This window comes from Ovis canadensis, chromosome 13 (assembly GCF_042477335.2).
Source record: "Ovis canadensis isolate MfBH-ARS-UI-01 breed Bighorn chromosome 13, ARS-UI_OviCan_v2, whole genome shotgun sequence".
Classification (NCBI taxonomy): domain Eukaryota; kingdom Metazoa; phylum Chordata; class Mammalia; order Artiodactyla; family Bovidae; genus Ovis; species Ovis canadensis.
Genome location: NC_091257.1, coordinates 76,325,113 through 76,337,744, shown reverse-complemented (window position 1 = coordinate 76,337,744; position 12,632 = coordinate 76,325,113). Strand labels below are relative to the sequence as shown.

At 40.8% G+C, this 12,632-nt stretch overlaps 1 protein-coding gene across 3 annotated transcripts in view; it reads left to right on the top strand.

The window, feature by feature from the left end:
* The first annotated feature begins 12,376 nt into the window (after positions 1 to 12,376).
* Positions 12,377 to 12,632, top strand: part of BCL2L1 (BCL2 like 1) — a 52,917-nt gene continuing 52,661 nt past the window's right edge. The window contains exon 1 of one of the 3 annotated variants that reach the window (XM_069548270.1): positions 12,377 to 12,612. The gene's annotated coding sequence lies outside the window, so the exon portion shown is untranslated. The remainder of the gene's footprint in view (positions 12,613 to 12,632) is intronic. The other 2 variants (XM_069548271.1, XM_069548272.1) reach the window with 2 other exon arrangements.

Here is a 12,632-nt window from a genome sequence, read left to right as displayed (position 1 = left end):
GCCTTCCCACTTCACACTGTGCCTCACACTGAGCACAGAGGCTCTGGGGCGCCAAGAGCACCTTTCTCATGGCATATATTATTAGAATTCAGATGTCTCTCTCTAGGAAAAGAGGGAGGAGATGGTCACTAAAGCATAAAGTCTGGATATATTTTAATGGCTTTTAGGGTTGGATTTTTGGAGAAGGCGATGGCACCCCACTCCAGTACTCTTGCCTGGAAAATCCCATGGGCAGAGAAACCTGGTGGGCTGCAGTCCATGGGGTCACGACGAGTCAGACACGACTGAGCAACTTCCCTTTCACTTTTCACTTTCATGCATTGGAGAAGGAAATGGCAACCCACTCCAGTGTTCTTGCCTGGAGAATCCCAGGGACCGGGGAGCCTGGTGGGCTGCTGTCTATGGGGTCACACAGAGTCGGACACGACTGAAGTGACTTAGCAGCAGTAGCAGCAGCAGGGTTGGATTCTTGGAGCAAAAAGGTTACTCGTGGCAGACCATAGACTCTGTCACAACAATGAGCTTTGGGCTCATTTCACTGACTTGACCTAGTGTCTCTACATTTTCTGGTGATGGATGCTTTTGAGAAGCTAATAAACTCTCTGGATCAATGCTGCCCCATAGAACTTTCTGTGGTAATGGAACTCTTCTAGCCTGTGTGGTCCAACACAGTGACACCACATGGCTACTGAACATTCAAAATGTGGAAAAGGCAACTGCAGAAGGGAACATTTAATTTTATTTAAGCTTAACTAATTTGCATTTAAATATCTTATTGGACAGGTTGGGTCTAGAATTCCATGCACCCTCAAAATACACATGTGAATATAAACACATATTTTTAAAAATATGTTTTGAGGGGGTTGTGGAAAAGAATGGATTGTCAAACTTGGCCTCCAACACCCCTCAGGGTTCCATACAAGTAGGGAAGGGGGCTGGTGGGGGGGGCATCCTCTTCTCAACCTGAGAAATTTCTTTTTTTTAAATATGTTTTTTTAATATATTGGATTTTGTATAATCTTCAGTTTGGAATGGGGATAAACTAACTTTTTCTTTAAAAGGACACAAATCTGAGGAACTTTCTGGAGTGATATAGATGTTCCATATCTGGATCTGATGATTACACTGATGTATAATAAGTAAAATTTGTTAAGTTGTACCTTTAAGATTTGTGTATTTTACTATATGTAAATTATGCTTAATAAAAATACATAAAATTTTTTAAAAAGATAAGTGTTCATAATAAAAAAAGCTACAAAAGTTTTAACAAATAAGCCTAAAACTTTTACACGAAATTTTAAAACTGAAACTTTGTTGAATGCTAAGTCATTTCAGTCTTGTCCGACTCTGTGCGACCCCAGAGACGGCAGCCCACCAGGCTCCCCTGTCCCTGGGATTCTCCAGGCAAGAACACTGGAGTGGGTTGCCATTTCCTTCTCCAATGCATGAAAGTGAAAAGTGAAAGTGAAGTCATTCAGTCATGTCCGACCCCCAGCGATCCCATGGACTGCAGCCTTCCAGGCTCCTCTGTCCATGGGATTTTCCAGGCAAGAGTACTGGAGTGGGGTGCCATTGCCTTCTCCGGCAATGAATAACTATAAAAATAATTAAATAAGGTTTGGGTGTCCCTGGTGACTCAGGCTGTAAAGAATCTGCCTGCATTACAGGAGACCTGGGTTCAATCACTGAGTTGGAAAGATCCCCTGGAAAATGGAATGTCTGCATACTCCAGTACTCTTGCCTGGAGAATTCCATGGACAGAGGAGCCTGGTGGGCTACAGTCCATGGGGTGGCAAAGAGTCAGATACGACTGGGTGACTCACACTTTCATATACCTTATTAATGAATGGTGAGATCTAATACTGTAAATTCCCCATATTAAAAGTTAAATGCAATTCTAATGAAAATCCAATACATGTTTGTCATGGAATTTGCCAAATTGACTTTAAAATTCACATGGAAGAAAAAAATAGAAGAATTGGCATCTTAATTTTGAAAAATAATAGGGGAAATTGCCATACCAGATCTCATAAATATTAACATATTATAAAATTATAATTTTTAAAGTATCATAATTGATTCCATGAGGATACAATCAGCAAAATCCAGTTGGGACAACTGGACAACAAAAAGACAAAAGATCTAGTTTTTTCAAAAAATAAACAGAAAAAAAACACAAGCAAAATACAGCGAGAGTAGAGTTTTTTGGTTTGTTTTTGTTTTTCAATATTGCTTATTTCTAGAGATACGTATAGAAATGGTGAGGATGAAATAACTCTAGAATTTGCTTCAAAATAATCTGGAGTATGCCAAGAAGGGAAGATGGGAGTATAGCTGAAACAAGGTTAGCCACAAATTGATAACTGTTAAAACTGAGTAACAGGAGGTTTTCCCTAGCGGTCCAGTGGCTGAGGACTCCATGCTCCCAGTGCAGGGACCCTGGTTCAATCCCTGGTAAGGGAACTAGATCCCACATGCCACAACTAAAGATGCTGCATGCAGCAGTGAAGATCAAAGATCCCATTTGCCCCAACTAAGACCTAGTCCAGCCAAATAAATAAGTAAAACACTTTTTAAAAACCTGACTGACAGGTTCATGATACATATATACATGCGTGCATGCATGCTAAGTCACTTCGTGCCTGATTCTTTGTGACCCAATGAACTATATAGCCCACCAGGCCCCTCTATCCATGGGAATTTCCAAGTTAAGAACGCTGGAGTGGGTTGCCATGCCTTCTTCCAGGGGATCTTCCTGACCCAGGGGTCAAAGTTGCATCTCTTATGTCTCCTGCATTGGTGGGAGAGTTCTTTACCACTAGTACCACCTGGGAAGCCCATATATATACATATTCAAACATATATGCATTTGAAATTTTCCACAATTTTTTAAAGTAGGATACTGGCATAGAAATTTTTTTAACAACAACAAAAGATCAGTAGAAGAATTTAAGAGTGCAGACACAGACCCATGGATATCAGAATTTAGTAAATGCTGAGTAGAATTTCAAATCAGATGGAACAAATAATGGATTTGGGATATTTGCTTTTCATTTGGGGAAAATATTATGTTAGATTTTTATCCAATACTATTTATAAAAACAAATTTCAGATGAACTAAAACCCTAAAGATATAAAATAATTAAAATTTTTACAGCTAAAAAAAATTGACATCATATAGGAAATTTTAAAGTAAAAGAAAAAAAACTAAGACATAAAGGAAAAGACTGACCAAATCAAAACTTTAAAATTCTGTTTGACAAAAGAAAAACAAACAGGGACTTCCCTCCTTGTCCAGTGGTTAAGAATCCACCTGCCAGTGTATGGGACACAGGTTCAATTCCTGGTCCAGGAACTAAGATCCCACATGCCTCAAGTCAACTAAACCCCACTGAGCTCATGAGCTCTAAAGCCCCTGTTTAGCAACCAGAGAAGCCACCACAGCGAGAAGTCCTTGCACCACAACCAGAGAGTAGCAATGAAGACCCAACACAGCCATAAATAATAAAATTATTTAAAAAAAACAACAACAAAATCAAATATTTCCGAGACATCTAACAAAATGCAAACAACAGAAAAACCCCCTCCTAAGAATCAGTGATAAGAGGACAAAAGCTCAGTGGGGGTGGGAGTGGGAGGGAAGGTATTTCATTTTGTAGAAGTAACAAAACTGGCCATTAAGACATGAAAAGATGCTTGGTCTCAGCAGTAATGCTGAAATTTAATTTTAAGTCTAATGAAACAAAGAAGTATTGTCTTTCACCCATCAGACTGACCAAAATTAAAAGTGTGATGGTATCAATAATTTACAAGGTAACTCAGAAGATGGGCGAATGGATGGGTTCAGCTATTTTAAAGGGCAACTTGGCAACATCTATTTAAAATGTCAAACATGTGTGCCCTGCAACCTAGAACTTCTATTTCTAGATTTAGTTCCAAGAGACACACTTATCAACTTTCACATGAAGACACGGTCACTGCAACATTTACTGAGCGCCTACTATGTGTTAGTCACTGTGCTAAGTGAGGGGATGTAGTAGTGAAAAGACAGACAAAAATCTCTGTCTTCAGGGAGCTGACATACTAGTGGAGAAGACAGACACTAAACAAGGTAAATAAATAAATAAATGATATCTCATAATAGGTGATAAATGCAAAGCTATCTGCTCACCAGGCCCCTAAGGGTGGATGAAAAGAAGAGGAGAAACAGAGGGCTGGACAGAGACAAAGGGAGGACAGGGCCTGCCTAGGCTTTGACTGTTCACTGACCTCCAGGTACATGCAGGGCCATGGGCAGGGAAGGTAAATGTGCTTGTTTTATATTAGAAGAGAAGGGGTATCAAAGCTGTGCTGTGTTCAGGGCCTACTAGGCAGAAAGTTCTCAGTGAATGAATGAACCAATGCCAGAAGGCTGGGTGCAAGAACTTTCCAAGTCCTCCCAAATTAACAAGAGGTAAGCCTGGCCCCAGAGAGTCCTTCTGCATCCACTAATATGGTATGATGGGTCTCAAGTTCCCAATATTTATGAATAGGAGACATCAAGGTCTGAAATCACCGAAGTAGAATTTTAGACCTGAAAGAAACACAGATACATCTGGTTGGCTCGATTTCAGTCATGACTCTTTTGGCCTTATTCATGTAAAAGAGAAATATAAATGGGGTAGTTCAGGGACATTTGGATGAAGACCTGAAGAAGGAGTAAGTTGTGCAGATATCTTAAGGAAGAGTGTTCTAGGCAGAAGGAATAGCCAGTGCAAAGGCAGGAGCAGAAAGGAATGTTTTAGAAATAGCTAGGAAGTCAGAGTGGTTGGTGGCGAAGGAAATGGCAATCCACTCCAGTATTCTTGCCTGGAGAATTCCATGGACAGAGGAGCCTGGCAGGCTACAGTCCATGGGTCGAAAAGAGTCGGACAGGATTAAGGGACTAACACACACACAGGGTGGCTGGATCAAACAGAAAGGAGGAGAGTTTCAGGAAATGAGGCCAGAGATATTCCCAGGCAGGATGCAGATCAAGTGGGCCTTAGTAAGGAAATTCACTTTTACTCTGAATAAGGTGGGAGTCCTGGGAGGGTTTTGAGCATTGATTTACTCTCTACTTCTAATGGGATAACTTTGGCTGCTATGCTGAAAACAAGGGGATAGGGAACGAGAGTCGAAATAGGCATATCAATTAGTAGGCTGTTGCATTGTAGTTGTGAGAAATTGGAAAACCCCTAACTGTCCATTAGTAGGGGGGCTATTTCAGTAAACTGTCTATAGGATGGAACACTAAGCATCAGTTCGAAAAGAGTTCAATAGATCTGGACTGATAGGGAGGTATCTTTGAAGCACATTATTGAGTTAAAACACAAAGTGCTGAACATGGGTTTGTTTTTTTCATTATGAAACCATTATGTTTTTTTAATCTGGACCTTAAGTATTTTTTTTAATTGAAGTATAATTGATCATTACATATATTTTTTAATATGCAAAACAGTGCAACACTTTTCCTACAGGTGTGAAGAAGTAATAACAGCTACCGCTTACCTGGCACTTACCAGGCACTCTTTGAAGTACTTTGCACATAACTCATTTATTTCATCCTAACACTAACCCTGTAATGTAAGTAATGTTGTATTTCCATTTTCTAGATTGAGGAAATTGAGACTCAGAGAATGGGAACTTCAGAGGGAAGGAACTAAACAGGACACATGGATAAAAACAATAACTGGAGATTTATCTTTAATTTTTTAAAAAGAATATATCCATGTATTATTATTTGTGTGCTTTGAGTTTATTATTTCTTATAATGGAAGAGGAAAGATGTCTTCAAAGGAGAAGTGTAGGAAGCCAAGCTCGGTATTTAAAAAGTGAGAAGGAAAGACCCAACTTTTTACTCGTACCCCTTCCAAATCTTCTTCATTCCATGTCTGTCACTCCCTCCACCATCCCAGCCGGTGGTCACCATGCCAGAAATCTGGACCTGCCTTTCAGCTCAGTGGAGACCGCCTGCCTCATGGAGAATAGACAACAGCTGGTCATTGGCTCTAGGTGGCGGCATAACCCTCAGACACCTCAAGGCGAGGTGGTTGTGATCACCCAGTGACTCCCCCTGGAGAAGTTTGCAAGTATGCGCCATTGGTGACAGTCATCAGAAGGATCTGTCTCCTACAGTTCCCATTCAGCCAAACACAGGGAGCGCTGTGGGTGTCCTGGTCTCTTCCTGGCTGATGTGGAATCCATTCTGGAGGAAGAATTACAGACACCTCGTTGTTATTGTTCAGCTGCTAAGTGGTGTCTGACTGTTTTCAACCCCATGGACTGTGGTCCACCAGGCTCCTCTATCCTCCACTATCTCCCGGAGTTTGCTCAAATTCATGTCTATTGAGTCAGCCCATCTTGGGTGGCCTTGCACACCATGGAATATAACTTCGAGTTACAAGGCTGTGATCCATGAAGACACTTTGTGGGTTAGTCACTGACTCTTCGAGATCCCATAGACTGCAGCCCATTAGGCTCCTCTGTCCACAGAATTTTCCAGTCAAGAATACTGGAGTGGGTAGCCATTCCCTTCTTCAGGGGATCTTTCCTACACAGGGATCGAACCTGGATCTCCCAAGTTGCATGGGGATTTACCATCTGAACCATAAGGGATGACACCTTGGCACACAGCAATTAAATTAGCACACAGTAATTAAAAGCAATGAACTATAGGAAACAACCAAGCATCCGTCAACTGATGAATGGATAAATAAAATGTGGTAAATCCATACAGTGGCATAGTATTCTTTAATAAAAGGAATAAAATACTGATATATACAACAAAATAGATGAACCAGACACATTATACTAAATAAAAGAAGCCAGACTCAAAAGGACAAATACTGTATTAATTCCATCCATATGAAATTTCCAGACTAGGCAAATTCAGAGACAGAGGAAAATGAGTGGTGCCTTTGTATTCCTCACTTCCCTTGTGGCTCAGCTGGTAATGAATCTGCCTGTGATGTGGGAGACCTGGGTTTGATCCCTGGGTTGAGAAGATCCCCTGAAGTACGGAAAGGCTACCCACTCCAGTATTCTGGCCTGGATAGTCCATGAGGTCTCAAAGAGTTGGACAAAACTGAGCAACTTTCACTTTTGTATTCTTCTCGAAGTTGGAAAAGGGAAATCACTTGAAATTCCATCCTGTGCATTTGCAGTGGACCTTGGCCTAGGTCAAGGTACTTTAATATTGGAGACTTTTTCTATTTTAAAAAAAACTTTCTAAATTACAAAAATTATATATGCTTATGCATCTCTTCAGAGAAGGCAATGGCATCCCACTCCAGTACTCTTGCCTGGAAAATCCCATGGATGGAGGAGCCTGGTGGGCTGCAGTCCATGGCGTTGCTAAGAGTCAGACACGACTGAGCGACTTCACTTTTACTTTTCATTTTCATGCATTGGAGGAGGAAATGGCAACCCACTCCAGTGTTCTTGCCTGGAGAATCCCAGGGACAGGGGAGCCTGGTGGGCTGCCGTCTATGGGGTCGCACAGAGTGGGACACGACTGAAGCAACTTAGCAGCAGCAGCAGCAGCATGCATCCCTTATGTCTCCTGCACTGGCAGCCGGGTTCTTTACCACTAGCGCCACCTGGGAAGCCCATAAACATACTACTATTTGGTTAATTGTCGGCTATAATGAACAACTGGATAGTTTCCATATTTTTGCTATAACAAGTAGTACTGCTAGAAACATCCTTATACCTGCATGTCACACGTGTGTTGAGTTATTTTAGAACATATATAAAAAAATAGAATTGCTGGGTCATAGGTTGTGGGCCTCTTCAATTCTACTCTGTAACAATAATTTTTTTTTCCAAAGTTATTCTGTATTCTTTTTTTTTAGATTACTTTTTTTAATTTATTTTTGACTGTGCTGGGTCTTTGTTGCTGTACAGCCTTTCTCTAGTTGCAGTGAGCAGGGGCTAGTCTCTAGTAGAGGTGCATGGGCTTCTCATTGTGGTGGCTTCTCTTGTTGCAGAATACAGGTTCTAGGCGCACTGGCTTCATTAGTTGTGGCACACAGGCATAGCTGCCCCATGGCATGTGGAATCTTCCCAGACCAGGGATCGAACCAATGTCCCCTGCATTGGCAAGTGGATTCTTTACCACTGGACCACCAGGGAAGTCCCAATTCCATATTCTTGAAACATACTTGATTTTATCCAATTTTCCTCTGCCAAGCTGAGGGAGATGCTGGCAAGCAGGCAGCACCATTCCCTCCAGTTCCTGCACTGGATTGATGGTTTGCTCTCTGAGAGTCGATTGAAAGGAGCTCTAGAAGTCAGTCAAAGGCAAGATATTTACCAAAGTTTAGGACATCATTAAAATAATCTGGAGGGAGGAACCAAGACGGCGGAGCAGAAGGACTTGAGCTCATTGACTGTCATGAAAACACCAAAAACTAACTGCTGAACAATCATCGACCAAAAAAAGGACAGCTTTTCTCATTTGCCAATCTGATGGAATTTCGGATTTGCCAGTCTGATGAATGTGAAATGGAATCTCACTGAGGTTTTCATCTGCATTTTCCCTGATAACTAGCGGGGCTGAGCATCTACCTCAGTCCTCTGTGGTTTATCGGCCACTCGTTTCTGTTCCTCTTTAGCATCTGCACAAGGGCTTTCTCCATTTTTCTTTTGTCTTTATCATATTGACTTCCCAGCCTTTTTTCTTATGCATGGTATTTAGAGTTGAGATGTCACAAATCTAATTTTGTGTATCTTTATCTTCATTTAACATTATACCATAAGCATCTCATCATCTAAATCTCAGCAAACATGTTTTTATAAACAGTATTTCCTAACATTACAAAATATAGTCATGTTTAGATAATACAAGAAGTATAAAAAAGAAAATCAAATCATCCATAATTTGACTATGTAGCAATAACCACCTTTTTGCATCCTGGTATAATCTTTTCTACTATATAGTTGCGTGTAATGTACATTTTTAAATAAATTAATTTTCAGAATAGCTTTGTAACCTTTTTTCAAACTTCTATGGTTTGAATATTTTTCCACATCATTAAGTATGGTGTGAACTTAATCTATTTAAAGCATCACTCTTTTTACTGAACTTCTCAGCTTTTTCAATCCTGTGTTATAAATAACCTTGCATAAACATTTCCGTGGATAAACTTTGGTTGCACTTCATGTTTGTTCTTAAATTCAGTTCCAATCAAAAATTATTTTTCAATGGCCTTTCCAGTCATTTTTCTTTGACCATGTCATGCAGCATGTGGGATCTTAGTTCCTTGTTCCCTGACCAAGTGTTGAACCCTCGCCCCCTACCTTGGAAGTGTAGAGTCTTAACTACTGGACCACCAGCGAAGTCCCTCCAGAACCATTTTTAAGGATCTTAATAAATCTTGCAAAGTTCCCTTCCCCAAATGCTCTATCTTCCCCAAATATAAATCTCTTCAAGTCCTTTCTGCTCAAAAAGGATGGCTGGCTCCCCCAGTGCCTATTTAGTGTCCAGCACCCTCGGAAACACATTTGCATTGTTTCCTTTGCCACTACTTCCTCTCAGCCATCTCAGTTTATTTCTAAGACACATCTGCACCCTCTTGTTAACACTCCACACCTCTGCTCAGGCAGTGCCTTCCACCTCAAATGCCCCTCAGCTACTCTGCCCTCTGCTGGGCTCCCAAAGCCCGTCGTAGACCTTCAGAATAAAAGTTTCCACGTTGAAATGATTGTGACATCACAAGTTTTAATAAAGGAAATCAGATCATGTCCCGTGCCAGTTTAAAACCTTTCCCTGGAACATAATGAAAAGTTCAGAAATTGACACAAATACACTTGGGAATATAGACGATGGTAATGAGATATTTCAGGTGAGTTAGGAAAAGATAATGATACTGGGGTAACTGGGTAGTTATTTGGAAAAAAATTTATGGATTCCTGCCTCACATCTTACACTGAAGGGAATTTATGATGGAACAAAGATTGAAATGTAAAATATGAAACCAAGTAGAAGAAAACAGAGAATTATTTTTATAGTATCAAGCTGGGAAAAGTCTTCATAAGAATGACATAGAACCTGGAAACCACAAAGGAAAAGACTCATACATTTAATTATATAGAAAGCAAAGTTTTCCCATGGTAATAAATACATTGGGAAACTATTGATAACTTATATGTAGGGGAGAAAAAAAGGATAAATATTCTACAAATCAGTGAGAAAAAAGTTCATCAGAAAGACCAACTGAAAAAAAGGGTGAACAAAATGAACAGAATTCATCAGAACAAAACCTCACCCCCCAAAAAGACTCATATAAATATGAAAAACTGCTCAACTTCACTCTGAATAAAAATAAATGAAAAATAAAAGTGTCTCTCAGTTTCTACCTATCAGATTGGCGAAGATAAAAAAGTTTGATAACACACTGTGTAGCTCAGGATGTGAGGCAATGATCAGTCTCATCTTTAATGGTGGGGACAAACTGGTGCAGCTGCTATGTAGAGCATGTTGCCAATATCCATAAAAACAAAACAAAAACAAATTCATATACTCAGCTACCGGCAATTCCACTTCCAGGAATTTACTTAACAGATAAACTCCCACATATGCAAAATAACCAATGAACAAGTTATAGCTTTATTTATAATAAGATAAGACTGGAAACTACCTAACTGTCCCTAAATAGGGGTTTGGGCAAGTAAATTACGGCATATCTTTATAAAGTGTTAGTCACTCAGTCGTGTCCGACTCTTCACGACCTCATGCTCACTGTCCATAGACTTCTCCAGGCAAGAATATTGGAGTCGGTAGCCATTCCCTTCCCCAGGGAATCTTCCCTACCCAGCGATCAAACCTGGATCTTCTGCATTGCAGGTGGATTCTTTACCATCTGAGTCACCAGGGAAGCCCATATTTTTATGAAGTTGTGTGTTAATTTAAAAAATTAAGGGAGAGTTATATGGGAAAAGAATCCAAAAAAGAATGGATATATGTATAACTGACTTTTTTTTTGCTGTACATCTGAAATTAACACAACATAGTAAATCAATTAAATATTTTAAAAATAAAAGAAAAAATCAGGGTAGACTGAAAACATAGAGCTCAGCAAAAAAAAGCAAGATGTAGAAGTGTTTATAGCAAGTTACCAGCTGTGTAAAACATTTTTACATATACATTTCCTTGTGAATACAGTGACCATCTCTGAAAGACTACAGAAGAAAGGATTAAGAGTGATGATCTCTGAGACTTGCCTGATGGTCCAGTGGTTGACTCTATGCTCCCATTGCACGGAGCATGGGTTCAACCCCTGGTTGGGGAATTAAGATCCCACATGTCACACAGCAGAAAAATTAATTAATTAATTGTGATGATCTCTGTGAGGGGAACCAGGGATTAGAAAGCAGGAGTGGGAAGAGGACTTTCTATGCTTTTTGGTATCTTTTTAATATTCTATTTTTAATCAACTAAATTACCACAAAATAAAACTTTTCAATGTTTAGAATGAATTCCAACTCATTCCCATGGTCAACTTCTCAACATCCTCTCTCACCGCATTTGCCCTCCCTCGGCCACAGTGCTTCTCCTTCAGTTTCTGGGACATGCCAGAAGCTTCCTGCCTCAGGACACGTTGTACAAGCCATTTCCTCTGCTAAGGTTGATGTTCTCTACACACTTTCAATAGGTTGGCATATTCTTACACTTCTGGTCTTAGACTCTGTGTCATTTCTTCAGAGGCCATCTCTGGCACTCTATACAAACAATTGAAAAAACAGTTTAAAAAAATGTCTGTTTCCCTCACTGGGCAGAGAGGGCACCCATTTTAATGGACCACCTATTCCTTCACCCTCTTTATGACAATATCCTGATTTGTTTTCTTCAGAGCCATAGTCACTATTTGAAATTACCTTGTTTTCTGTTATTTACTGTCTCTCTCCATCTCAAGGGTTTTAGTCTCTATGAAAACATGAGTCATGTCTTGTCTTGTTCCTAACTCTATTTTCAGCAACCCAAACAATAAATATTTGCTGAATGTATTTATGCAACAAAGACTATGGACTTCACAGATAACTCTAAAATCACCACAATAACTCAAGGAGGGAGGCTGGTTTTTACTCTTTTTTAGAGTTAAGGGTAACTGATGCGCGCAGCAGTTGAGTAACTTGCCAAATCGGCAAGACTAGAATCCCAAACACTAGGTTCTTAGCCACAAGGCAACGCTTTTTCGATATACAAACTGATCGGTGGATTAAACTGACCAAAGGAATGAATGGAAATGTGAATGTAAACGATTTTTCCCTTGTGTGTCCGGAATCTTCAGATCTACCGCCAGGGGGTGCTCTCGCCCAGTTCTTTACGCCAGTCCTCCAGGCGCGCACTCCCTCTGCGTCTCGGGCTCGCGCGCGCTGCCGCGGCACCGGAAGTGACTGAGCTTGCAAGTTCCCCCGGTCTCTTCAGGGAAACTGAGGCCGGCTCGTTCGGAAGATAGAGCGCGAGCCGTCAGCCAGGTAGGCCGGCCCCGGTCCGCGGCGCGGAACTTAGCCGCGAAGAGCTCTCGCGCCCGGAAACGACCTGGCCGATGAAGGGGGTATGTGGCCCCCCACGGCTCCCAGGGCTCGCAGGTGAGAGCGCCGCCTCCCCT